At 39.4% G+C, this 27393-nt stretch overlaps 1 long non-coding RNA gene and 1 pseudogene across 1 annotated transcript in view; one reads left to right on the top strand and one right to left on the bottom strand.

Annotated features, from left to right (window-relative positions):
- Positions 1–1948: 1948 nt before the first annotated feature.
- LOC112668891 (60 kDa heat shock protein, mitochondrial-like) lies at positions 1949–11925 on the bottom strand (annotated as a pseudogene).
- A 12231-nt stretch (positions 11926–24156) lies between these two features.
- Positions 24157–27393, top strand: part of LOC118352045 (uncharacterized) — a 113824-nt gene continuing 110587 nt past the window's right edge. The window contains exon 1 of the long non-coding RNA XR_007405150.1: positions 24157–24454. This is a non-coding gene — a long non-coding RNA (uncharacterized LOC118352045). The remainder of the gene's footprint in view (positions 24455–27393) is intronic.

Raw genomic sequence — 27393 nt, 5'->3', positions numbered from 1 at the left:
GGCTCTGGGTCCTATTGTCTTCCTTTGCTTAGGAAAATACTTTTCACTCAAGTAGGAAATGGGTTGTGAACATTTGTAAATAATGCTGACATCCTCCTACCCTTCCTACCTCTTCCTTCCACCTGCACATCCTCAGGGCTGAAAGGAAGAAGAGGAGCCATTGTGTGTCTAAATGGGCTCCCATTTGTACAGTCACAAAACTGTACGCTCAAGCCTGAGTTTTCACATCAAGCAAATTAGGGGTAATTTTTTGCTTTATAAAAATTATTCTTTGTTGTACAAAAGGATTCAATGTAGGCTTTCTTTTAATATCCAAGTTCTTTAGTGCATTTCAAATATAATTCAGTTTCCAACAATTCAGTTGACTTTTTTTTTTTAGGAATACATTGATTGTGTAAAACCAGGTATGCCAGAAAGTTCCTCATTATTGGTTTTTATGTCTTTGAAGTTCAAGAATGAAATTCTATAAATTCATAGGAGACATTGGAGGACCTGGTTATGGTTTCTAGAAATGGAATCTCCCACTGAGTTGTTCAGATGTTAAAAAAGCTAAGAAAAAAAATCACAAGCTACCCTGAAACCCTATAACCTATACTCATTCTCTACTTTTGATAATGTCATTTTTTAGCAAAAATCATTAAAATTTTGCAAAACAATAACTATAGCTGGTATTTCACAAGGTTGTACAAACTTCACCATTATCCATTTGCAGAATTTTTTTCTTTCATCATCTCAAAAAGAGAGATGATGATTTTCTTTTGTTTTTTACAATTGCATCTAGATTTTTAAAAATATAGTTTATTGAAGCATAAATTGACATACAATGCTACATTGGTTTTAGGTGTGCAACATATTCATTCAACAACTCTATATACTATGCTCACCACAAGTGTGGCTCCCATCTGTCCCCATACAAGGCTATTACAATATCATTGACTATATTCCCTATGGTGTGTCTTTCAGCCCTATGACTTATTCATTCCAAAACTGTCTCCTTCACCCATTTTGCCCATCCTCCCAACTCCCTTCCTTCTGGCAATCACCAGTTTGTTCTCTGTATTTATGGGTCTGTTTCTGCCTTTTTGTGTGTATTAGCCTTGTTTTTTAGATTCCACATATAAGTAAAACATACAGTATTTGTCTTTCTCTGTCTGATTTCTTTCACTTAGCTTAATACCCTCTAGGTCCATCAATGTTGTTGCAAATGGCAAGATTGCATCCTTTTTTATGGCCGAGTAATAATCCATTGTGTATGGAATATAACATGGAATATTGTCATACCTTCTTTATCCATTCACTTATTGACAGACATTTAGATTGCTTCCATGTCTTGGCTATTATAAATAATGCTGCAATAAACACGGGGGTACATATATCTTTTTCAATTCATGCTTTTGTTTTGTTTGCATAAATACCCAGTAGTAGAATTAATGGGTTGTATGATACTTCTTTTTTTTTTTTTACTTTAAACAAATTTTTGTTACACAAAGGTTGTCACAAATGTGGATATTTCTCTACTTTTTTCATCTACTTTGTACACAATTATTCTTACTCTCCACAGAATGGCTACTTCTGAGCTTCTCATCTAGTGATGGCAAGCACTAAAATCCTGATTTTAACAGAATAGTAGTAAAAACGCCTCAGTGATTTAAGTTGAAAGTAGTACTTTGGTACATGGCTCTTGTACTCAGTTACCAGGAATGTACAAATATCTTTTTATTCAAAAGCACAAAGCAAATTATCTGTAGGTATGGACAGTGACAGCAGTAAACCATCATATGCTGTCAATTGAAACCAGTAAACTGATGGTTACAGTGATTTTCTTAAACATCAGGCAGCCTTTTCTTCAGTCATTTCCTTCAACGGACTTCTCTGGTTATCGTTGAGGAGCTCTGCCTTGAGCTTCCTCTCACAGTTCATTAGTAATGGTAAAGCACTATTCTAGGAATTAGAAAATGTCACCATGCATACCATCTCCCATTCTACCCATTCTGCCCACTCCTAGGTCTTTCTCTTCTTTGGGAACCCTGGTGACTACAACTTCTGCTGTGATTAATAGAGAGGCTACTCCAGCAGCATCCAAGAAAGGTTCTTACAACCTTAGTTGAATCAATGATTCCTTTTTTCCATTATATTCACAAAATCTTCAAGCACAGCATCATAACCAATTTCTGAGGAAGGTCACATAATTTTCTCAACTATCCATGATCCTTCCACACCTACATTCTTAGCAATAGTCACTGCAGGAATTTTGAGTACTCATTTAATAATTTCTATACCAATTTTTTAATCTCCATTAGCTGGGGTTACTGAATGCAAGGCTAGAGTGCACTGAAGCAGGGCACAGCCCCTTGCCAGAACAATGCCTTTTTCAGCAGCAGCTTGTATAGCACCGAGGGCACCCGTAACTTTTTTTCTTTTCATTCACTTCAACATCACTTGTTCCACCAATCTTCAGCACAGCTACTCAGAGAGGGTTTTGCCAGATGTACATTCAGTTTTTCCTTTTCATATTCACTTGTTGAAATATCTAACTACTCAATGATTTCTTTTTAAAAAAAATAAGATTTTATTTATTTATTCAGGACAGACATACACAGAGAGAGAAGCAAAGACACAGGCAGAGGGAGAAGCAGGCTCCATACAGGGAGCCCGACATGGGGACTCTATCCCCGGTCTCCAGAATCAGGCCCTGGGCTGAAGGTGGCGCCAAACCATTGGGTCACCGGGGCTGCCCCTCAATGATTCCTTGAGTACATTTTTCAATTTGAAATGTGCTTGTCATCTTTTCCTTTCAAGAGCATAGCATCAACTCTAGTCACAATGGCCTCTCTAACTTCTCCTAAAGCATGAAGCTGAACATCTGCAAGATTTGGTCAATCCTTCTCCAAATACTGCACCACCAGTACAGTAGCCCTATGTTTAAGCTGGTTCTCTCTATTGTTGCCAAAACCTGGAGTTTTGAGTGCTACAGCCTAAAGACCAAATTTTAGCCTACTCAAAACCACTGTACTTAGAGTGTTTCCATCAATATCTTCAGCAGTTATGACTAACAGCTTACACTGCCCATAGGCAATTTCAAGAGCAGGTATAATGGATAAGACACTAAAAATTTTCTTTTCACTCAGGAGAACATAGGCATCTCAGAATTCATATTCCTGACCCTTTGATGTATTAATAAAGCACAGAAAAATATAACCTCAATAAAACATCATACCTTCAATAATTTCTAATTAATCATTTAGTGTTTTTCTATCTTTACTGTGACGACACCCTCTCTTCAAACCATTTTCATTGTATCAGAAATGATGTTGCCAATTTCTTAGTGTCCATTTGCAGAAATCATAACAACTTGAGCAATTTCTTCAAGGGTTGTTACACGTTTAGACTACTTAGATTCAGCAATTATAGCATCAACAGCTACCATTTCCACAGGACTAGCACCTTTTCTAATCTTCTTAAAGCCTTCCTTGGCTTTAAGTGTGCTAGTACAGTAGCAGTAGCGGTGCCATCCCCAGCCTCTTCATTTGTATTACTGGCAACATCTTGAACAAGTTTAGCACCAATATTCTTATATTTATCTTCTTATCTATATTTATCTTTTAAGTTAGTGGACTTTGCAACACTATCTGTTGTTACTTTGGGACTTACCCAATTCTGTTTAATAACCACTGTTCTTCCCTTTGGCCCCATATTAATGGCTACAGCATAGGCTAAAAGGTCTGCATTTTCTTGCATTAAGGCTCAAATTTTGGCATAAGCCCAAGTGAGATAAGGAGCCAGTGCCCTCTCTGGACACTGGCCTAATTTGGCAAAAGACTGTGTATAATCAAAGTGTTTCTGTGGGGCAGCAGTAGGGGGTGCTTGAAGCTATAGGAGGTGAGTGAGGAATAGAAGGATAGAATGCATGGCATATATGGCCAGAATTGTATATTTCTGTTAGTACTCTCCTACTGTTTTCCACAGTGGCTGCACCAATTTACATTCCCACCAACAGTGTATGAGGATTCCTTTCTCTCCACATCCTCACCAACACTTGTTATTTCTTTTGGATACTAGCCATTCTGACAGGTGTAAGGTGATATCTTGTAGTTTTGATTTGCATTTCTCTGATGACTAGTGATATTGAGCATCTTTTCATATGTTGGCCATCTGTGCGACTTCTTTGGAAAAGTGTCTATTCAGGTCGTTTGTCCATTTTTAGTCAAATTATTTGTGTGGTTTTTTTTTTTTTTGGTTTTGAGTTACATAAGTTCTTTATATATCTTGGATATTAATCCCTTATGTATCACTTGCAAATATCTTTTCCCATTCGGTAGGTTGCTTTTTTGTTTAATTGATAGTTTTCTTCACCATGCAATATCTTTTTATTTTGGCATATTCTCAATAGTTTATTTTTGCCAGAAAGAAACTCTTTACCCCTTGACCAATAATTCCCTATTCCTTTCTCTCCTCAGCCCATAGTAACCTTTCATCTACTTTCATCTCTGTAAATTTGTTATTCTAGTTACCGCATACAGGTGGAACATATTTTCCTTTTTGTATCTGACTTTAGGGTTGAGTAATATTATATATATATTTTGTTTATCCATGCATCTTATGATGGACAGTTGAGTTTTTCCATCTTTTGGCTATTGTGAATAATGCTGATATATACACTGGCATACAAGTATCTGTTTGAGTTCCCGCCCTCAGTTCCTTGGGGTATACACCTAGATGTGGAATTGCTGTATCATGTGGTAAATCTAGGTTTAATATTTTGAGGAACTATCAAAAAACTTTCCACAGAAGCCATACCATTTTTATTCCCACCAGCAATACACAGGGTCCAATTGTTCCAAATCCTCAAAAACACCGGTTATTTTATTTTTGTTTGTTTATAGTATGTGTGTTCATTTATAACAGGTGTGAAGTGGTATCCCATTATGATTTTTTATTTCCATTTCTCTAATAACTAGGGTTATTGAACATTTTTTTATGTGCTTTTGGTCATTTGTATGTCTTCTTTAAAGAAATGTCTATTCAAGTCTTTTACCAATTTTTGAATTGGGCCATTTGTTTTTATGTTGTTGAGTTCTTCATATAATCCCATATCACATATATGATTTGCAAATGTATTCTGCACTCTGTAGGTTGTTTTTCCACTCTCTGAGTAGTGTGCTATAATGCACAAAAGCTTTTGATTTTGGTGAATTTACCTATTTTTCTTTTGTTACCTATGTTTTTGGTATTATAACCAAAACCCACAGTCAAATCCAATGTTATGAAATCATAGCAGCTTTTTATGAGAAAGAAAAATGACTTTTGGAATTTTGTCAATTGCCAACAACAACAACAAACTTTAAAACAGGCATGAATGTTTTAATTCTGTGATGTAGGAATGTTGAAATTTAAGGATGGAAATATTAATTTTTTAAAAAAGCAGGAGTGGCTATATCAATAACAGACAAAATGAACTTCAGAACAAATAAAATTACTAGAGAAAAAGAGGGAAGGTATGTGATGATAAAAAGATCAAGCTACACAAAGACATAACAATGCTAAGTGTGTATGCACCAAATCACAGAGTCTCAAAATATATGCAATAAAATCTGATAAAGTTTAAAGGGGAAATAGACAAATCTGCAAATGTAGTTGGAGGCTTCAATATTCCTTTCTCAGTAAAGGATAGAATTACTAGACAGAAACTCATTAAGGACATAGAAGAATTTAACAACATCATCAATTTACAGAATCTAATTGACATTTATAGAACACACCATTCAACAATAGCAGAATACACTTTTTTTTTTCAAAAGCCCATGGGACATTCACCAAGATAGACCATATCTTGGTTCATAATACAAACTCCAACAAGCTTAAAAAATGGAATCATACAGAGTTTGTTCTTTGACCATAACAGAATCAAATAGAAATCAATAACAGAAAGATAACAGAAAAATCTCCAAACACTTGGAAATTAAACAACATGCTTCTCAAAAGAAAAATTTTAGTATCTTATAACTGAATGAGAATGAAAACACAACATGTCAAACAATGTGAGACATAATTTAAAGCAGTGCCAAGAGGGAAATTAATAGCAGTAAATGCGTGAGGAAACACCAAAATAATTTCCACAGAAGCTGGACCAAATAGGAAAGATTTCAAACCAATAATGTAATTTCCTATCTCAGAAAACTAGAAAGTTAAAGCAAAATAAATTCAAAGCAAATAGAAGGAAAGGAAAAATGAAGATAAAAATAAATATGAATAAAATTGAAAATAAGAACATAATTGAGAAAGATCAATGAAACTGACAAAAATTAAAATGGAGAAGACATAAATCACTTATGAATGAAATTAGGCATATTGCTACAAATATTGCAGTCATTAAAAATAACGAGAATACTATGAACAACTTCATGCTCAGTTTCCTAAAAGAAATTTGAAAGCTTAGAGGAAATGAATCAAGTTACTGAAAAACATAAACTACCAAAATGCAGCTAAGATCATCTGAATTGTCATATAACCATTAAAGAAATCAAATTCATCAACAAAAACTTATTTAAAAATTTCCAGGCCCAAATGGTTTCACTCAAGGACTCTACATAATATTGAAGAAGAATTAACACCAATTTTATACAATCTCTTCCAGAAAACAGGAGAGAGCAATTCTCAATTCATTTTAGGAGGCTGATACCAAAACCAAGCAAAAGCAGTACAAAAAAAGAAAAGTTTGGGCAGCCTGGGTAGCTCAGCGGTTTAGTGCCACCTTCGACCCAGGGCATGATCCTGGAGACCCGGGATGGAGTCCCACATTAGGCTCCCTGCATGGAGTCTGCTTCTCCCTCTGCCTGTGTCTCTACCTCTCTGTCTCATGAATAAATACATAAAATCTTAAAAAAAAAAAAAAAGAAAAGCTTATGTCAATATCACTCTTCTAAAAAAAAAAAAAGATTCTATTTATTCATGAGAGAGAGAGAGAGGCAGAGACACAGGCAGAGGGAGAGGCAGGCTCCATGCAGGGAACCCCACGTGGGACTCCATCCCGGGTCTCCAGGATCCCACCAGGGGCTGAAGGTGGCACTAAACCGCTGAGCCACCAGGTCTGCCCCAATATCACTCTTGAACTTAGGTGCAAAAATATTCAACAAAATGTTAGCAAACTGAACTTAAGTATGTATAAGAATTACACACCATAACCAAGTGGGATTTATTCCACATGTGCAAAACTTGTACAACATTCAAAGATCAATCAGTTGTATCAATTCATCACATCATATAATCATATCAATTGGTGCAGAAAAGACATTTGACAAATTCCAACACCTATTAATTATGAAAACTCTAATCAAGTTAGGAATGGAGGAGAATTACCTCTACTTGTTAAAAAGCATCTGCAAAACCTTACAACTAATAACATACCTAAAGGTGAAAGACTAAATGCTTCCCCCTAAGATCAAGAGAAAACAAGGATTCTGTTCTCACCACTCCTTACCCAGTAGAATGCTGGAAGTTCTAGCCACTAAAATAAGACAAGAAAAAAAAAAAAAAGGTACACAGATTGGAAAGGAAGAAATAAAACTGGCTATCTTTGCAAATGGCATGATGGTTTATAGAGAAAATTCCTAGGCCACCAAAATATTCCTAGAACTAATCCAGAAATTCAGCAAAGTTGCAAGATATAAAATGAATTCATGAATTCAGTTGTATATCTATACACTAACAATGAAGCATAAGAAAGAGAAATCAAGGAATCAATCCCATTCACAAATGCACCAAAAATCATAAGATATCTAGGAATAAACCTAACCAAAGAGGTAAAGGATCTACATTCTGAAAACTATAGAATACTATGAAAAAAAACTAAGAGAGACACAAAGAAGTGGAAAATGTTCCATGCTCACGGATTGGAAGAACAAATATTGTTAACATGTCTATGCTACCTAGAGCAATCTACACACTCAATCCAATCTCTATCAAAATACCATCAACATTTTTCATAGAGCTGGCACCAATAATTCTAAAATTGTATGGAACAGATAAGATCCCAAATAGCCAAAGGAATGCTGAAAAAGCTGGAGGCATCACAATACCGGAAATCAAATATCTTACAAAGCTGTTAGCATCAAGACAGTGTGGTACTGGCATAAAAACAGTGCCAGTGGAACAGAAGAGAGAACCCAGAAATGGACCCTCAACTCTACGGTCAGCTAATCTTTGACAAAGCAGGAAAATGGAAAAAAGACTGTCTCTTCAACAAATGGTGTTGGGAAATTGGACAGCTACATCCAGAATGAAACTGGACCATTTCCTTACACCATATAAAAAATAACTCAAAATGGATGAAAGACCTAATGTGAGATATAAAACCATCAAAATCCTAGAGGAGAACACAGGCAGCAACCTCTTTGGCTTTGACTACAGCAACTTCTTGCTAGACATGTCTCCAAAGGCAAAGGAAACAGTAGCAAAAATGAACTATTGGGACTTCATCAGGATAAAAATCTTTTGCACAGCAAAGGAAACAGTCAACAAAACTGAAAAGCAACCTACAGAATGGAAGAAGATATTTGCAAATGACTTATCAGATGCAGGCTAGTATCCAAAACCTATAAAGATCTTATCAAACTCAATACCCAAAAAAAACAAAAAATCCAGTCAAGAAGTGGGCAGAAGACATGAATTGACATTTCTCCAAAGAAGACATACAGATGGCCAACAGATACATGAAAAGATGCTCAAAATCATTCATCATCAGGGAAATACAAATCAAAACTATGAGGAGATACTGCCTCGTGCCTGTCAGAATGGCTAAAATTAACAACTCAGGAAATGACAGATGTTGGTGACGATGCAGATAAAGTGTAACATTCTTATGATGTTGATGAGAATGCAAACTGGTGCAACCACTGGAAAATAGCATGGAGGTTCATTAAAAAGGCAAAAACAGAGGAGTTCCTGGGTGCTCGGTTGGTTAAGCATCTTCCTTTGGCTCAGGTCATGATCTTAGGGTTCTGGGATGGGAGCCCATGTTGGGCTTCCTGTTCAGTGGGAAATCTGCTTCTCCCTTTCTCCCTGCCCCTCTCCCCCTTGCTTATGCTCTCTCTGTCTCTCTCTTTCTCTCTCAAATAAATAAATAAAATCTTATTTTAAAAAGGTAAGAATAGAACTACCCTACAATTCAGCAATTGCACTACTAGGTATTTATCCAAAGGATACAAACATCATGATTCAAAGGGGCACATGCACCCCAATGTTTATAGCAGAAATGTCCACAATAGACAAAATATGGAAAGAGCCCAGATGTCCATCAGCAGATGAATGGATAAAGAAGATGTGGAATATATATATATGATGGAATATTACTCAGCCATCAAAAAGAGTTGAATCTTGCCATTTGCAACAACATGAATGGGACTAGAGGTTATAGACACATAAATCAATGGTATTAAATAGAAAACACAGAAGCAGACCTGCACAAATATGCCAACTGACTTTTTATAAATGTGCAAAAGCAATTTAATGGAGGAAAGATAGCTTTTTCAACAAATGATGCTAGAACAATTTGGTATCCACGGGCAAAAAAGAATCACCTCATACCTACACATCACACCTTATAGAATAATTAACTCAAAATGGGCACAGGCTTAAATATAAAACCATAAATTTCATTTTAAAAATTGGAGAAAAATCTTCAGACTTTATGGATAAGAAAAATTCCTTAGACTTGATACCAAAGCAAGACCCATAAAATGAAAGATTGACAGTTGGATCTTATAAAAAATGGAAATTTTGCTTTGCACAAGTTCATGTGAAGAGAATGAAAAGACAAGCTACAGACTGGGACAAAATATTTGCAAGGCACATACTTGGAAAAGGACTTTTTTAAAGAATATATAAAGAACTCTCAGAAGAGTGATGATCCCAGAAGATCCCAGAACTTGTCATCCTATAAAAATACCAATTTAATAACCATCCATGCACAGAAAAGCTTAGGAGAGCTCCAAAATTCAGGTCAGTGGTTACAGCACACCAGTGGAATACAGAAATGAGGAAAGTAATTGAGAACGGTAAGAAAACAGTTTCACTTTATCTGCATTAGGTTCCCCCAAGCCAGCACAGTGCAGTGACAAGAGAGATCCCCTCAGCCAATGAGCTCTCTTCTGGGGGAAAGAGCAAGCCCACCCACAGAGTCCAGCGCTGGGTCCACCCATGGTCTCCGTCAACTGGCCTGTCCAAAATCTGTGGCTAGGCTGATTGGTGAAGGGCTTTCCCTGACAAAAGTAGGTTATAAAGACTGCAGAGGTGATTGCTTTTAAATACTCAGAAACAAATGCAAGGCTACAATAATCATGAAGTATTGGGGGAACATGATACCACCAAAGGAACAAAATAAAATGCCAGTAACCAGCTCTAAATAAATGGAGACCTATGAACTGCCTGACAAAGAATTCAAAATAACCATCTTAAAAAAGCTCAGTGAGCTACAAGATAACACTGATAGACAACTAAATGAAACAGGGAAAAAAAATACATGAACAAAATAAATAGTACAACAAAGAGGTAGAAACCATAAAATAAAGGAACCAAACAAATTCTGAAGCTGAGGAATACAATGACTAAATTGAAATAACTTTTAGAGCATTTCAACAACAGACTTCACCAAGCAGAAGAAAGAATTAGTGAACTTAAAGAGAAGTTTGAAATTATAATGATAATTTGAAATTATCCAGTCAAAAGAAAAAAATACAGGGAAAGAGCATGAAAAGAATGAAGAAAGCCTGTGAGACTTAAGAAAACCATAAGTAAACCAAAATACATTGTGTGAGCACCAGGAGAAGAGAAAAAAGGGGAGTACAGAATGTTTATTAAAAGTAATAATGAATAAAAACTTCCCAAATCTGTGGAGGGAAATAGCCAGATTCATGAAGTCCAAATGACCTCCAAAATATTGACTCTAAAGAGGTATATACCAAGACACATTATACTTAAGTTATCAGAAGTCAAAGGCAAAGATAGTATAGTACACAGGGAGTTCCCAAAACTATTGGCTGGGAAAATGAGAATGCCTTATTATTATGAGTTTTTACAACCAGAGAAGTTCAAAGATTGAAGTTTTAGAAGTTTGTGCAGTGACTGGGTGGAGCCTGGCACACAGAGCTATGCTCCTGTGGAGGGTGGCAAAGGCCCAGAAGCAGACAGCATGCTCTTGAGGACCCCCTGGGTCAAACGGAGAAAAATAGTTCCCCTTCTTGGAGTGCATTTGGGAGAGGTGGTACTGTGTCTCAGAGGACAAAAGAGTTGGCAGTGCCATTGTGCTGCCCTGTTCATTAGCATAGGGGCAGAGACACCTGCTGAGGGCAGCAAACCTGGATGCGGGCTTTTGCTGTGTTTTACTCTAAACACCAAGTGCCTGTGCATTCATGCAACTACCTTTCTGGGACAAACCAGCCCTAGCCCCAGGATGGTGAGACCCTCCCTCAGAGGATCTGTGTGGGTCCATGCCACACCAGGTCCCTAAAATTTTGAAACTCAGCTAAGGTGCTTGAGATAAAGCACAGGTACACTACGCTGTGCTGCCTGGTGGGCAGATGGCTTAGACACAGGGTGAGAGCCGTGATCTAAGGGATGCCTGGAACACATGGAAGGAGATTGTTTGCTCTTCTATGAAGGCTTCCTGGAGAACAGTGTAAGGAAACTCCCCTCAATGGGGATGAGAGAGTGGGTTAGCACTATGTTAATGCTCTCTGTCCATCAGCATGGTCAGACGTAAGTGTGCAGCACAGCCACCCACAGCAGAGGCTTGAGCAACTTACACCAAGCCCTGTACCCCTGTGCCCGGCACATACTTTTTTTTACTAGGGCAAGTGTGCCTGAGAGCCAAATCAGCAGCAGGCCTCTCCCCGAGAAGACCACCAGAGTGCCCCCTCCAACAACCCTCATGTGCACCAAGTCATAGACCATAGACTTCAGCAAAGTTTCAGCTCTAGTGGAAATAGCATCAGGTCTGTTTTAACAAGCAGGCCAGAGCATACCTACTTAAAACTTGCCACACTCTGGACAAGGATCAAACACCCGCCACTGCAGGCAAGGAGAAACTCTGCAGAGGACTAGCCTGAGGGAAAGACTAGCCAAAACACAGCAGAGTGCACACAGCATATGCAAGAAATACTCTCTGAAGAGATAGGCACTGGACAGTATATGACCACTTCTTAATAAAGCCATTACTCTCAGCAGCAGGAAACATAACGGGCTTTCCTAACACAGAGAAGAAGACAGAGACCTAGAAAATGCCAAGACAAAGGAATTCATCCCAAAGAAAGAACAAGAAAAGGTCACAGCCAGTGATCTAATTGAAACAGATATAAGTAATATGCTTGATCCAGAATATAAAACAACAATCATAAGGATATTAGCTGGGCCTGAGAAAAGCATAGAAGATACCAGGGAGTCCCTTACCACAGAGATAAAAGACCTAAAAACTAATCAGGCTGAAATAAGAAATGTTATAACCAAGATGTGAAACTGACTGGATATAATGACCACAAAATGGAAGAAGCAGAGAAATGAATAAATGATATAGAAGATAAACTTATGGAAAATAGTGAAGCTAAAAAGAAGAGGGAAAGAAAACTATTGGATCATGAATGTAGACTTAGAGAATTCAGCAAATACATGAAGTGTAATAACATTTATATCATAGAAGGCCTGAAAGAAGAAGAATGAGAAAAGGGGACAGAAGGTTTATTTGAGAAATTACAGCTGAAAATTTCCCTAATCTGGAGAGGGAAACAGACATCCAAATCCAGGGGGCACAGAGAACTCCCATCAAATTCAACATAAGCAGGACAGCACCAAGACATATTGTGGTAAAATTTGCAAAATACAGAGATAAGGAAAAAAATCCTAAAAACAGCAAGGGAAGAGAAATTTCTAACTTACAAGAGAAGACAAATAAGGTTAGCAGCAGACATCCACAAAAACTTGGCAGACCAGAAGACAGTGGCATGATTTATTCAACATGCTGAATGGGAAAAATATGCAGCCAAGAATATTTTATCCGTCAAGGCTGCCATTCAGAATAGAAGGAGATATTAAGAGTTTCCCAAACAAACAAAAATTAAAGGAGTTCATGGGGGATCCCTGGGTGGCGCAGCGGTTTAGCGCCTGCCTTTGGCCCAGGGCGCGATCCTGGAGACTCAGGATCGAATCCCACATCGGGCTCCCGGTGCATGGAGCCTGCTTCTCCCTCTGCCTATGTCTCTGCCTCTCTCGCTCTCTCTCTCTCTCTCTGTGACTACCATAAATAAATAAAAATTAAAAAAAAAAAAAAAGGAGTTCATGACCACTAAATCAGCCCTGCAAGAAATAATAAAGGGGATTCTTTAAGTGGGAAAGAAAGACCAAAAGCAGCAAAGACTAGAAAGGAACAGAATAAATCTCCAGAAACACCAACTTTACAATGAATACAATGGAATTAAATCCATATCTATCAATAATCCTTCTGACTGTAATGGACTACATGCTCCAATCAAGACATAGGATATCAGAATGTCTGATAAAAACAAGACCTATCTCTATACTGTCCTATAAGAGACTCATTTCAGACCTAAAGATACCTACAGATTGAAAGTGAGGGGATGGAGAACCATCTATTATGCTAATGGATGTGAAAGAAAGCCAGAGTAGCCATAGTTTTATCAAACAAACTAGATTATAAACCAGAGACTGTAACAAGAGATGAAGAAGGGCACTATGTCATAATTAAGGGGTCTATCCAACAAGAAGATCTAACAATTGTAAATACTTATGCCACAAACTTGGGAGTACCTAAATATATATAAATCAATAACAAACATAAAGAAACTCATTGATAATTATACAATAATATTAGGGGATTTTCACATGCCACTTACAGCAATGGACAGGTCATCTAAACAAACAAACTAAATCAACAAAGAAACAATGGCTTTGAATGACACACTAGACCAGATGGACTTAACAGATATATTCAGAACATTTCATCCTGAAGCTGAAGAATATACATTTTTTTTTTAGTACAGATGGAACATTCTCCAGAATAGATCATATACTGGGTCACAAATCATCCCTCAGCAAGTACAGAAAGATTGAGATCAGACATACCATCCATATTTTCAGAACACAATGCTATCAAACTTGAAGTCAACTACAAGAAAAATTTTGGAAAGACCACAAATACATGGAAATTAAAGAACATCTAACTAAATAATGAATGGGCTAACCAGGAAATTAAAGAAGAAATTTAAAAAGTACACAGAAGCAAATTAAAATGAAAACAGGACAGTCCAAAACCTTTGGGATGCAGCAAAAGCTGTCCTGAGAGGGAAATATATTGCAAAACAGGCCTACCACAAAAAAGCAAGAAAATCCCAAATACACACCTAAACTTACCCCTAAAGGACCAGAAAAGGAATAGCAAATAAAGCCTAAAGCCAGCAGAAGAAGGGAAATAATAAAGATAAGAGCAAAAATAAATGATTTAGAAACCAAAAAAACTAAGTAAGAACAGATCAATGAAATCAGGAGCAGGTTCTTTGAAAGAATTAATAAATTGGTAACGCCCTAGCCAGACTTATCAAGAAGAAAAGAAAAAGGACCCAAATAAATAAATCATGAGTGAAAGAAGAGAGATAACAACTGAATACCACAGAAATACAAGCAATTATAAGAGAATATTATGAAAAATTATGTGCCAAACAAAGTGTGCAGTCTGGAAGAAATTATATCCTGGGAAGATATAATCTACCAAAACTGAAACAAGAAGAAATAGAAAATTTGGACAGATATATAACCAGCAAAGAAATTGAATCAGTAATCAAAAATCTCCCAACAAACAAAGATATTGGGCCAGATGGCTTCCGAGGGGAATTCTATCAGAAATTTAAAGAAGAATTAATACCTATTCTCAAACCATTCAAAAAAAAAATAGAAATGGAAGGAAAATTTCCAAACTCCTTCTATGAGGCCCATATTACCTTGATTCCAAAACCAAACAAAGACCCCTAAAAAAAATTACAGGCCAATATCCCTAAAGAACATGGATGCAAAAATTCTCAACAAGATACTAGCACACTGAATCCAGTAGTACTTTAAAAGAATCATTCACCACAATGAAGTGCGACTTATTCCTGGATTGCAGGAGTGGTTCAACATCCACAAATCTAACAACATGATATACCATATTAATAAAAGAAAAGATAAGAACCATATAATCCTCTCAACAGATGCAGAAAAAGCATTTGAAAAAGTACAGCATCCATGATAAAAACCCTCAACAAAGTAGAGATAGAGGGAACATTTTATCATAAAGGAAAGCCACATATGAAAGACCCACAGCTCATGTCATTCTCAATGGGGAAAAACTGGGAGCTTTTTCTCTATGGTCAGGAACAAGACAAGGATATCCACTTTCACCCCTGTTGTTCAACATAGTACTCAGCAATAAGACAACAAAAAGAAATAAAAGGCATCCAAGTCAGCAAGTAAGAAGTTGAACTTTCACTATTCACAGATGGAATGACACTCTACATAGAAAAACCAAAAGACTCCACCATTGCCTGAACTGATGCATGAATTTAGCAAAGTTGCAGGATATAAAAGCAACATGTAGAAATCTGTTGCATTTCTATACACTAGTAATGAAGGAGCAGAAAGAGAAATCAAAGAATTGATCCTATTTACAATTGCACCAAAAACCCATAAGATACCTAGGAATAAACCTAACCAAAAGGGCAAAAGATCTGTACTCTGAAAACTATAGAACATTTATGAAAGAAATTGAAGAGGACACAAAGAAATGGAAAAACATTCTGTGCTCATGGGTTGGAAGAACCACTATTGTTAAAATGTCTATACTAAAAAAGAAAAGAACAAACAAACAAAAGAAAATGTCTATACTATATTACTATAAAGTAATCTACACATTTAATGCAACCCCGATCAAAATACCACCAGCATTTTCCACAGAGGTAGAATGAAGAATCCTACAATTTGCATGGAACCACCAAAGACCCCGACTAGGCAAAGCAATCTGAAAAAGAAAGGAAAAACTGGAGGTCTCATAATTCTGGACCTCAAGCTATATTACCTAGCTATAATCATCAAGACAGTATGGTACTGACACAAAGAAAGACATAGATCAATGGAACAGAACAGAGAACCCATAAATGGACGCTCAACTATATGGTCAACTAATCTTTGACAAAGCAGGAAAGAATATTCAATAGAAAAAAGACAGTCTCTTCGACAAATGGTGTTGGGAAAATTGGACAACCACATACAGAATGAAACTGGACTACTTTCCTATACCATACACAAAAATAAACTTTTATAATAGATGAAAGACCTAAATGTGAGATAGGAAACCATAAAAATCTTAGAGGAAAACACAGGCAGCAACCTCTTTGACATCAGCTGCAGCAACTTCTTGCTAGACATGTCTCCCAAGGCAAGAGAAACAAAAGCAAAAATGAATTATTGGGACTTCATCAGAATAAAAATCTTTTGCACAGCAAAGGAAATAGTCAACAAAACTAAAAGGCAACCAATGGAATGGGAGAAGACATTTGCAAATGACATATCTGATAAGAGATTAGTATCCAAAATCTATTATGAACCTATCAAACTCAACACAAAAAAACCCCAAATAATCCAGCAAAATAAAGGGCTGAAGACATGAATAGACAGTTTTCCAAAACAGACATCCAGATGGCTAAAAGACACATTAAAAGATGCTCAACATCACTCACATCAGGGAAATACAAATCAAAAGTATGATGAGATACCACCTCACACCTGTCAGATTGGCTAAAATCAACAACACAGTGAACAACGATGTTGGTGGGGATACTGAGAGAACTGTCTTACACTGTTGGTGGGAATGCAAACTTGTGCAGCCACTCTGGAAAACACTATGTACATTCCTCAAAAAGTTAAAAACAGAACTATCCTATGATCCAGCAATTGCAATACTAGTTATTTATCCAAAGGATACTGATTTGAAGAGGCACATGCACCCCAACGTTTATAGCAACATAATCAAAATCACCTAATTATGGAAAGAGTCCAATGTCTATCAGTTGATGAATAGATAAAGAAGATTGATGAATATAAATAGTCCAATTATCAATTGATTAATGGATAAAGAAGATGGATAAAGAATATATATATATGATGACATATGATATTAAGAATATATGATGCTATCTAAAGAATATATATATATATATATATGATAGAATATTCCTCAGGCATCAAAAAAATATAATCTTACCATTTGCAAGGACATGGATAAAACTAGAGTATATTATGCTAAGCAAAATAAGTCAGTCAGAGAAAGACAAAAACTATATGATTTCACTCATGTGGAATTTAAGAAAAGAAAGCAGGTGAACATAAGGGAAGAGAAAAAAAGAGAGGGAAGCAAACCATAAGAGACTCTTAATGGTAGGGTAGAAACTCAGGATTGATGGGGAGGAGGTGGGTAGGAGTTGGCCTAAATGGGTAATGAATATTAAGGAGGTGACTTGTGATGAGCACTGGGTGTCACATGTTATTAATGAATCACTAAATTCTACTCCTGAAACCAATATTCCACTATTTGTTAATTAGCTAGAAATTAAAAACTTGAAACAAAAAGAAATTAAAAACAAAAAATAAAAATGAAGGAGAGATAAAGACTTTCTCAGATTAATAAAACTGAAAGAATTCATCACTAGACAAACTGAAATAAAAGAATGCTAAACAGCAACATGAAATCTTATGAAAGTATAAACTTTCCTGGTAAAGATAAATATATACAAAAATAGAGTAATGTGATAATGATGGTGTATGAGTCACTTTTAATCTTAGTACGAATGTTAAAAGACAAAAGCCATAAGAATAACTATAACCACAAAAATTTGTAAATGGATATACAATGTAAAAATAAGTAAATTTTGATATAAATAAAATAAAGAAGGGGCTAATAAAAGTGTAGTTTTAATGTAGTTGAATTTAAGTTGTTACCTAGATAGATTTGTATAATAAGAAATTTTATTCAATCCTCATGGTAATTACAAAGGAAAACCCTAGGGGTATTAAAAACATATAAAAGAATCAAAGTATGTCATTAAAAAAAAAAGCCAAACACATGTCAAATCACAAAGACAGCAAGAATGGAAGAGAGGAACAATGGATTACAAACTAGAAAAAAATGAACAAAATGACAAATGACAATATAAGTCTTTACCTATAAGTAATTACTTTAAATGTAAATGGATTAAACTCACCAATCAAAAGAGATAGAGTGGCTGAATGGATAAAACACAAAATCCAACTATATGCTATTTATATAGATTTGCTTTAGATTTAAGGACATACATAGACCAAAAGTGAAGTGATGGAAAGACATTCTGTGCAAATGATAATCAAAAGAGAGCAAGAGTGTCTATATTTATATCAGATAGAAAATGACTTTACATCAAAACCTGTCATAAGAGACAAGGAAGTTCATTACATAATGATACAAGGATAAATTTTATAGTATTATATAACGATTATAAGTATGTATGCACCCAACAACAGAGCACTTTAAATATATAAAGCAAATATTGACAGAACTGAAGGAAAGATTAGACAACAATATAACAGTATTAGGAAACTCCAATTTCCCACTTTCAATAATGGATAGGTCATCCAGACAAAATCAATAAGGAAACAGCCAACCTGAACAAAATATATTCTGAAGAACCTAACATCCATATACAGAACAGTTTTTCCAAAAGCAGCAGGATATACATTCTTTTCAAATGCACACAGAACATTCTTCAGGATAGGTCACATGGTAGGTCATAAAACAAGTCTTAACAAATTTAAGAAAACTGAAATAATTCTAAGTACTGTTTCTGAGCACAATGGAATAAAACTAGAAATCAATAACAGAAAACAGAAAAGTCATATTTGAATGGAAATTAAACACACTATTGAACAAAGAGGAAATCAAAAGGGAATTTTAAAAACATCTCAGACAAATGAAATGAGAACACAACATACCCAAACCTATAGGATACAGCAAAAGCAGCACAAAGATGGAAAATTTATAGAAATAAATGCTTACATTAAAAAAGAAGAAAGATTTAAAAAAATACAAGATCTCAAACAACTCAACTTTGTTTCAATGAACTAGATAAAGAACAAATTAAGCCCAAAGTTAGCAGAAGGAAGAAAATAACAAAGGTTAAAACAAAAATAAATGTAATAGAGAATAGAAAAAAAATCAACAAAGCTAAGAATTGGTTTTTGAAAAGATAAACATAATTGACAAACTCTTAGCTAGACTAAGAAAAAAGACCCACATAATTAAAGTCAGAAGTTAAAGAGGAGATGTTGCAACTCACCCACAAAAATAAAAAAGATCATAAAGGACTATTATGAACAAGTATATGGCAATGAATTGGACAATATCGAAGAAATGTATAAATTCCTAGAAACATACAGCCTATCATGATGGTATCTAGAAGAAATAGAAAGCCTGAAGAGACCAATAATAAATAAAGAGATTGAATCAGTAATCAAAAATTTCCCAAAAAGAAAAGGCCAGGACAAGATCATTTCACAGGTTGACTCTACCAAACATTTAAGGAGAATTACCAATCTTAAAAATTCTTCCAAAAATAAAAAAGGAACACTTCCAAACTCATTTTATGAGGACAGCATCACCTTGATATCAAGGTCAGTTAAAGACACCACAAGAAAAGAAAACTACAGGCCAATATCCCAGATAAAAAAAGAAGCAAAAATCCTCAAGAGAATATTAGCAAACCAAATTAAACAGTGCATTGAAATGATCATACATGATCAAGTGGATTTGTCCCCGGGATACAAGGATAATGCAACATATACAAATCAGTCAATGTGATATACCATACTACCAGCATGGAGAATAAAAGTCATATGATTATCTCAATAAATGCCTAAAAAGCATTTGACAAAATTCAACACCTTCTCATGATGAAAACTCTCAACAAATTAGGTAGAGAAGGACATACTTCAACATGATAAAGGCCATATATGAAAAGTCCACAGCAAATACCATATCTAATGGTGAAAAACTGAAAGGTTTCCCTCTCAGATCTGGAACAAGGCAAAGATCTTACCACTTTCACTTACCAGAGTACTGAAAGTCCTAGCCAGAGATATTAGGGAAAAGAAAGAAAGAAAAGAAAAGAAAAGAAAGAAAAGAAAAGAAAAGAAAAGAAAAGAAAAGAAAAGAAAAGAAAAGAAAAGAAAAGAAAAGAAAAGGTATCCAGATCAGAAGGGAAGAAGTAAAATTATGTCTGTTTGCAGATGGCATGATCTCAAACGTAGAAATCCCTAAAGATTTCCTCTTCCCCCAAAAAACTGTTAGAACTAATAAACACATTTAGTCAAGTTTCACAATACAAAATCAGCATGCAAAAATGGGTTGCATTTCTACACTAAAAACAAACTATTCAAAATGAAAAATTTTAAAATTATCCCACTTACAATAGTATAAAATACTTAGCAATAGACTTAACTAGGTAGTTAAAGATTTTTACATGGAAAATTTAAAAATACTGCTGTAAGAAATTGAAGCAGACACAAATAAATGGAAAGGTATCACATGTTCAGGATTGGAAGAATTTATATTGTTAAAATGGCCATACTACCCAAAGCAACTATAGATTCAATGCAATCTCTATCAAAATTCTAATGCTATTCTTTATAGAAAAGAAAAAAAAGTCCTAAAGTCAGTAAGGAACCACAAAAAAATCCTGACTAGCCAAAGAAATTTGAACAAGAAGAACAAAGCCAGAGACATCAAATTTCCTGACTTCAAAATATATTACAAATTTACAATAATCAAACTAGTATGGTACTGACATAAAAACAGATGTACAGACCAATAGAACAGAACAGAGAGACAAGAAATAAGCCAAACATATATGGTTAACTGATGTTTGACAAAGGTGCCAAGAATAAACAATGGAGGAAGAATAGTCTCTTCAATAAATGGTGTTAGGAAAACTGGATATTCAAATGCAAAGAATGATATTGGACCGTTTTCTTACACCATACACTAAATTTAACTCAAAAAGGATTAAAAATTTGGAGTGCCAGGTGGAGAAATTGGTTAAACATCCAATTCTTGATTTTGGCTCAGGTCATGATGTCCAGGTCCTGGGATCAAGCCCTGTGTCTCCTGTGTCTGGCTCCACATTCAGTGGGGGGGGGGGGGGGTGTCCACTTGTCCCTCTCCCTTTGCCCCTCTCCTTCAACCTGTGCTTTCTCTCTCTCTCAAATGAATAAAATTCTTTTTCAAAAAAGGATTAAAAATTTAAACACAAGGTCAGAAACCATTAAAGTCCTAAAAGAAAAGATAGGAGGTAAGTTTCTTGACACTGGTCTTGGCAATGATTTCTTGGATGTGGTAAAAAGAAAAAAAAAGCAAAAACAGACAAACTAAAGATCTGCACAATAAAGGAAACAATCAACAAAATGAAAGGCCACTGCAGAATGGGAGATATATGTGGAAAATATATTTCTGCAAAGGGTTAATATCCAAAATATGTAAGGAACTTCTACACTAAATAGCAAAACAGCAGCAACAACAACTAACCCTGTTAAATATGGGCACAGGAACCGAACAGACATTCTCAAAAGAAGACATATAAATGGGGAACAGGAACATGAAAAGGTGCTTAACATCATTAATCATCAGGGAAATGCAAATCAAGTTTGCAAAAAAGATCATCTCACAAATGTTAGGATAGCTATTCTTATTAAAAAGAAAAAAAGAGATAAGAAGCATTGACCAGGATGTGGAGAAAACGGAACCCTTGTGCACTATTCATGGGAATATAAACTGGAGCAGCCACTGTGGAAAACAGTACAGTGGGGTATTAAAAAACCCTAAAAATAGAACTACCGCATTGAACCAAACATCCCACTTTTGGGTATATACCCAAAGGAACTGAAATCAGGGTCTTGAAGAGTTACCTACAATCCTATATTCATTGCAGCATTTTTCAAAATACCCTACATACTGAAGCAACTTAAATGTCCACAGATGGATGAGTTGATAAAAATATGAGGTATATACACATGTGTATGTAAATATATATATAATTTATAGTATATATGGTATACATATGTATATGTATGTATGTAGATTATATTTGTGTGTATACATAGACAGATGAATATATGTGTGGAATATATTCCATTACACACATAATGGAATATTATTCAGCCTTAAAGAAGAAAACTCTGGTATTTGTGACAACATGGATGAACCTGAAGACCATTATGCTGAATGAAATAAGCCAGACACAGAATGACAAATACAACTTGACACCACTTACTGAGTCAAACTCATAGACATGGAGAGTATAATGGTAGTTGTTAAGGTCTGGAGGGAGAAGGAAACAGGGAAATATTAGTCAAAGGGTATGAAGTCTCACTTCTGCAAGATGGATAAGTCCTGGAGACCTACCCTATAGCATATCACCTGTAGTTAACAATATTGCATTTTATACTTAAAATTGTGCCAAGAGTGTCAATCTTATGTTGTGTTTTCATTGTACATAATAAAAACAATAGAGTAGGAGGAAACTTTTGGAGGTGATGGATGTATTTATGGCACAGCTTGTGATGATAGTTTCACAAATGTATACTTATCTCCAACTTATTAAGTTGTGTACATTAAATACGTACTGTGTCTTATATATCAATCATACCTCAATAAGGGGCTTTTAAAAAAGAGCTCTCAAAGCTAAAAGTAAAATTCGAAACAACAACCTCTAATTAGAAAATAGGCAAAATATGTAAAGAAACATTTCATTAAAAGGTTATAAAGATGGCAAATCAGCATATGGAAAGATGTTCAGTATCATTAGCTATCACGGAAATACAAATTAAAACCACAATAATATATTGCTGCACCTATCAAAATCACTAAAATAAAAAGCAGTGACAATACCAAATGCTGTGGAGGAGAGAAGCTGGATGTAAAATTGCACAAGCACTCTGGGACAGAGTATGGCAGATAACTAAAAACGTGCTTACCACATGACTCTGCAATTGCCCTCTTAGGCACTTATTCCAGAGAAATGAAGAGTTACATTTACACAAAAACTTGCACACAAATGTTCATGGCAGCTTTATTTGTAACAGCCAAAATCTGAAGACAGCCCAAATGTCCTTCCACAGTGAATGGTGAAACAAACTGTATACACTTGTGGAACCTTCATAGCATGGCATAGTATCCAGCAATAAAAGGAATAAACTATTGATACACCTAAGGACATGGATGAATTTCAAAGGAATTTTGCTGAGTGAATAAAGCCAGTTCAGGGGTGCCTGGGTGGCTCAGTGGGTGTAGGGACTGACTTCAGCTCAGATCACCATCTTAAAGTCCTGGGATTGAGTCCCAGGTAGGGCTCCTAGCTCGGCCAGGAGTGTGCTCTCCCCCTCCCTCTGCTTCTACCCCTCCTCCTACTCTTGCTCTCTCTCTCTCAAATAAATGAACTCTTAAAAAAATAAAATAAAGCTAATCTAAGGAGACTACATTACTTTATAATTCCATTCATATAATGTTCTTGAAATGACAAAATTATAGCAAAACAAGTTAATGGCTTGTCAGCTTGTCCCTTCCCTCCAAGCATGGTGGTTTATAAAAGGCAACAGGAGGAATTGTGTGGTAATGGAGCAGTTCTGTATCTTGAGGGTGGTGGTGAATACCTACACATTTGATGAAATTCTATGGAACTAAATATATGTGCATAGAGGTAAAACTGGGGAAATCTAAATAATATTGATGGGTCAAGGCCAATACCCTGGTTGTGATATTGTGCTGTAGTTTTGGGAACTGTTACCATGAATGGAAAACTGGGTAAAGGGTGGACAGGATCTCTGTGCACTGTTTCTGAACAGCTGCACGTGAGTCATCTTAACATACTTTAATATTATATTAAACGTGCGTTCCTGCTGCAGCATCCACTATTAGGGTTCTTTATTTTTATATTAAAAATGTACAGTCCTTTTAAAATGCATTGTCCAAGGCCAGAAAGCTATTTCGTAAATTTTAAGAAAGCACCTAGCTCGCAAGCGACACTCCCGCACCTTGCTGTCAGCTCGGTGGTGTGCGCAGCATGGGGTTGGAATCGGGAGCTCCGGAGGGAGATCCGGCCGTGGCCTCGCGGTATTCAGGTGTGCGTGCGCGTCTGTGTGTGTAGGTGGGCGCTGGTACGAACGTGAGAAAGAACGGAGAGGGGGAGCTGCTGTTACTGTCAAGGAAGGTGGCCGGCTGCTGAAGGTTTCCGAAGGGTGCTGGCGCCTCGGGAACGCCCTCCCGCTGCATCCCGGGGAGGCGGTGGGCGGCGGCCCAACAGCCGGGGCGCAGGGACCGAACCGCCGTCCGCAGGGAAAGGTGAGCGCGGGACGGCGGCGGGGGGCGCGGTTTCGGAAGCGGCCGCAGGCTGGCGGAGCAGCCCGGCCCGGACGCTGCAGCGGACACGCCGAGGAGACTCGGACGCCAGGAGCTCGGCGTAGAGGCCGGGGAGGGCGGGGCCGCCCGGAAATCCCGGCGGCGCAGGCCGGGGGCGCGCACACGAGGGGCACGTGGGTGTGGGTGTGGGTGTGGGTGTGGGGGAGCCGCCGCCGCCGAGGAGCGGCGGGCGGGGAGGCTGCAGCGCCCCCGCGGCCCCCGCGGCCCCCGCAGGCGGGCCGGGGCGGGGAGAGCACCGGGCCCTGCGCCTGGAGGCGCTCTCCGCGCGGGTCTCCTCCCGCCGCCGGGGCGGGGCGCCCCCCACCCCCACCCCCACCGCCCCGGCTCCGGTGCGGGAAACCCCGCGGCTTTGTCCAGGGATGGCCGAGGGTGAGGGCGGAGGGCCAAGGGGCTTCCAAAGCCGGCGCGGGGCAAAGACACGGATAGACAGAGACCGGCGGGCGCGCCGCGGGCTTCGAGGGAGCCGCGTCCGCAGCCGAGCTCCGGAGGCTGGCGCCGGGGGCCGGCGGGACCGGCGGCTCCACGTGGGCGGGCCCGAGCCGCGGGCCTCGGTGCGGTCGCAGGCGGCCGTCGTGTGCGCTGCCTTCCCCCGCGCGCCCACGCGGGCCCACGGAGCCGGCCCTCCCCCGCCGCGGGCGCGGTTGGCGCCGGGAGCGCGCGGCGCGGAGGAGGCGGCCCCGCGGGGAAGGTGGGGTGGCGCGCGGCTGAGGCGGGGCTGGGCGCGGGGGCGGGGGCGGGGGGAGCCGCGAGGTCCTGGCCCGCGGCCGCCGCAGCCCCGCAGTGGCGCCCCGCGCGGAGGAGGCGCGGGGGGCGGCGAGGTCCCCGCCGCTGGCCGCACTGCGGTCCTCGCCCGCGTCAGTGTCCTCGGGCTGAAAGGGAAGGGAGGACCATTTAAAGGGACCGGGCGCGCAGAGACTTTTGCTGGCTCCAACCCGTGCGAGGGCTGTGGCCGCGGGGCCGTGGGAGTTGCAGGGCGAGGGCAGGTGTCATAATGCGGGAAGGCGACCGCGAGCGCAGGCGCCTCCGCCGGGCTGACCTCCCGGGAGCGCAGCGGGAGAGCGGGCGATCCTTTGAACTGGGCATTTCCCACAGTGGTCCTAAACCCAGCATTAACCCCTTCCCAAATCCTACCCCCAACGCCTCCAAATTCCTAGTAGTCTAAGTCGGTTCTACCAGCTTCATGTTATGTTTAAAAAAAAAAAAAAAAAAAGACAAGATTTTCGCTTTGTTCACCTCTCCGTCCCCAAGTCCCCCGTGAGGCAGCTTTTCACAGTCCGAAGACGTGGTAACTCCAAACCCACATCAAGTTGCTCTGCGCCCGGCTTTCGCTCCGCAAACCCGGACGGTGCCACCGGGGGACGCTGAAGGCGAAGTCGCGGCGGCCGCCGGAGCCCTTGACGCCGCCGCCGAGCGCAGTGCAGACAAGCTCGCGTCGCTCCCGAGGCGGGCGGCTCGGCCCTGCACCGACACTTGCTGTGCGCGTCTGTCTCCCGGTCGGGCAGCGTTCATTTCCTCAACAGAGCTGACCCGGTAGACGATGGACTCGGAATCCCGAGAACCCTCTCGCCCGCGGGCAGCGTCCTCCTCCGGACACCCTGCACTCGGCTGCGGCCGGCGCCGCTGCTCCTGCCCCCCCCCCCGTGCTCCTGCCCCCCGCCCCCCCCGGGCTCGGTCCGCAGCTCCCCACTGCCTACTTCCCAGCAGCCCAGAGGGGGCTTTTCCGAGTTTCCTGTCTCAAGGCAGCAGCTACGCGGTGGCCATCCCCCTTTTCTGGTTGTCAAGGGCAGAGCCCATGAAAGTTCCAGGCACCTGTGCACTCACCTTCCCCCCAAACCCACCGTTTGGGGCGACCTCTCGGGGTGGTGTGTGTGTGTGTGTGAGAGAGAGAGAGAGAGAGAGAGAGACGCATGTGCCACATAGTAATTCCCGGAAGACAAAGCATTGGTCTGTACAAAGATGGTCCAGAGTTCAAGTTAAAAAAAAAGAAAAAGAAATCTCCTCGAGGCTCTGAGAAAGTGCTTGTCGCCTGCCTCTGCTTCTGTGGCATCTGCATGGCGGAGAAGGGATTTTAACTCTGAATCTCCTCCAGATCCGCTTGGCAGTTATCTCCTCTGGCAGTGCCGCATCAAGGGGCCCCGCCGCCACCCCGGACTACAGCCCCCCGGTCCCCAGTCCTTGCTGGGGGAGGCGACTGGGGTGTGTGCAGGGGCGGGAGGGGGAGACTGTTTTTAATTGTGAAAATTCTGAGCTCTGTGTGCTGGTATTCTCTTGTCACAATCAACCCCTATTTTTAAAGCGGCGGCATCATCAAGATTAACACCTGGAAATGGAAAACTTAACCACCTTCCTATTAAAGAGGTGCTGTTTTTATAACCGAGCATTTTTCTTTCCGATGGATTTAACACTTTATTGATAAGACTTCCTCAACCTTTGCGGCTGGAGGAATTGGAGGCGGGGACTTAGGGAGAACACGTTTCTTTTTACATCTGATGTTTCTCTCCACCCCCCCCACCCCCACCCCCACCCCCAGTTTACATTGGTCAGATTCTCAGCTTCCTCAGAGGTTCCCTATGCAGCGTTTGTGCCAGAAGCTTTGTGGCTAGACCCCCTTTTCGGGTAAACCTGCTCGGTGCTTGTCCCGCGCCCAGCGAAACCTAGTACCTATGGGTCAGGGGCCCCTGACTTCCATACTGAGTCACAGTCTAGTCGGAAAGGCTCTCGGGGGCGGCAGCCGTGTGGCCCAGCTGATGGAGTGGGGGACGGGCCGGGGCACCCAGGGACCCGTCTTCCTCCCCGAGGTCCCCTTGGCTCAGCAGAGTTCCGCGGCGACCTCACCCGCGTCCTCGCCCAAACCGAGTACA

Source organism: Canis lupus, chromosome 23, assembly GCF_003254725.2.
Source record: "Canis lupus dingo isolate Sandy chromosome 23, ASM325472v2, whole genome shotgun sequence".
Classification (NCBI taxonomy): Eukaryota; Metazoa; Chordata; class Mammalia; order Carnivora; family Canidae; genus Canis; species Canis lupus.
This window is presented reverse-complemented; position numbering and strand designations above follow the sequence as displayed.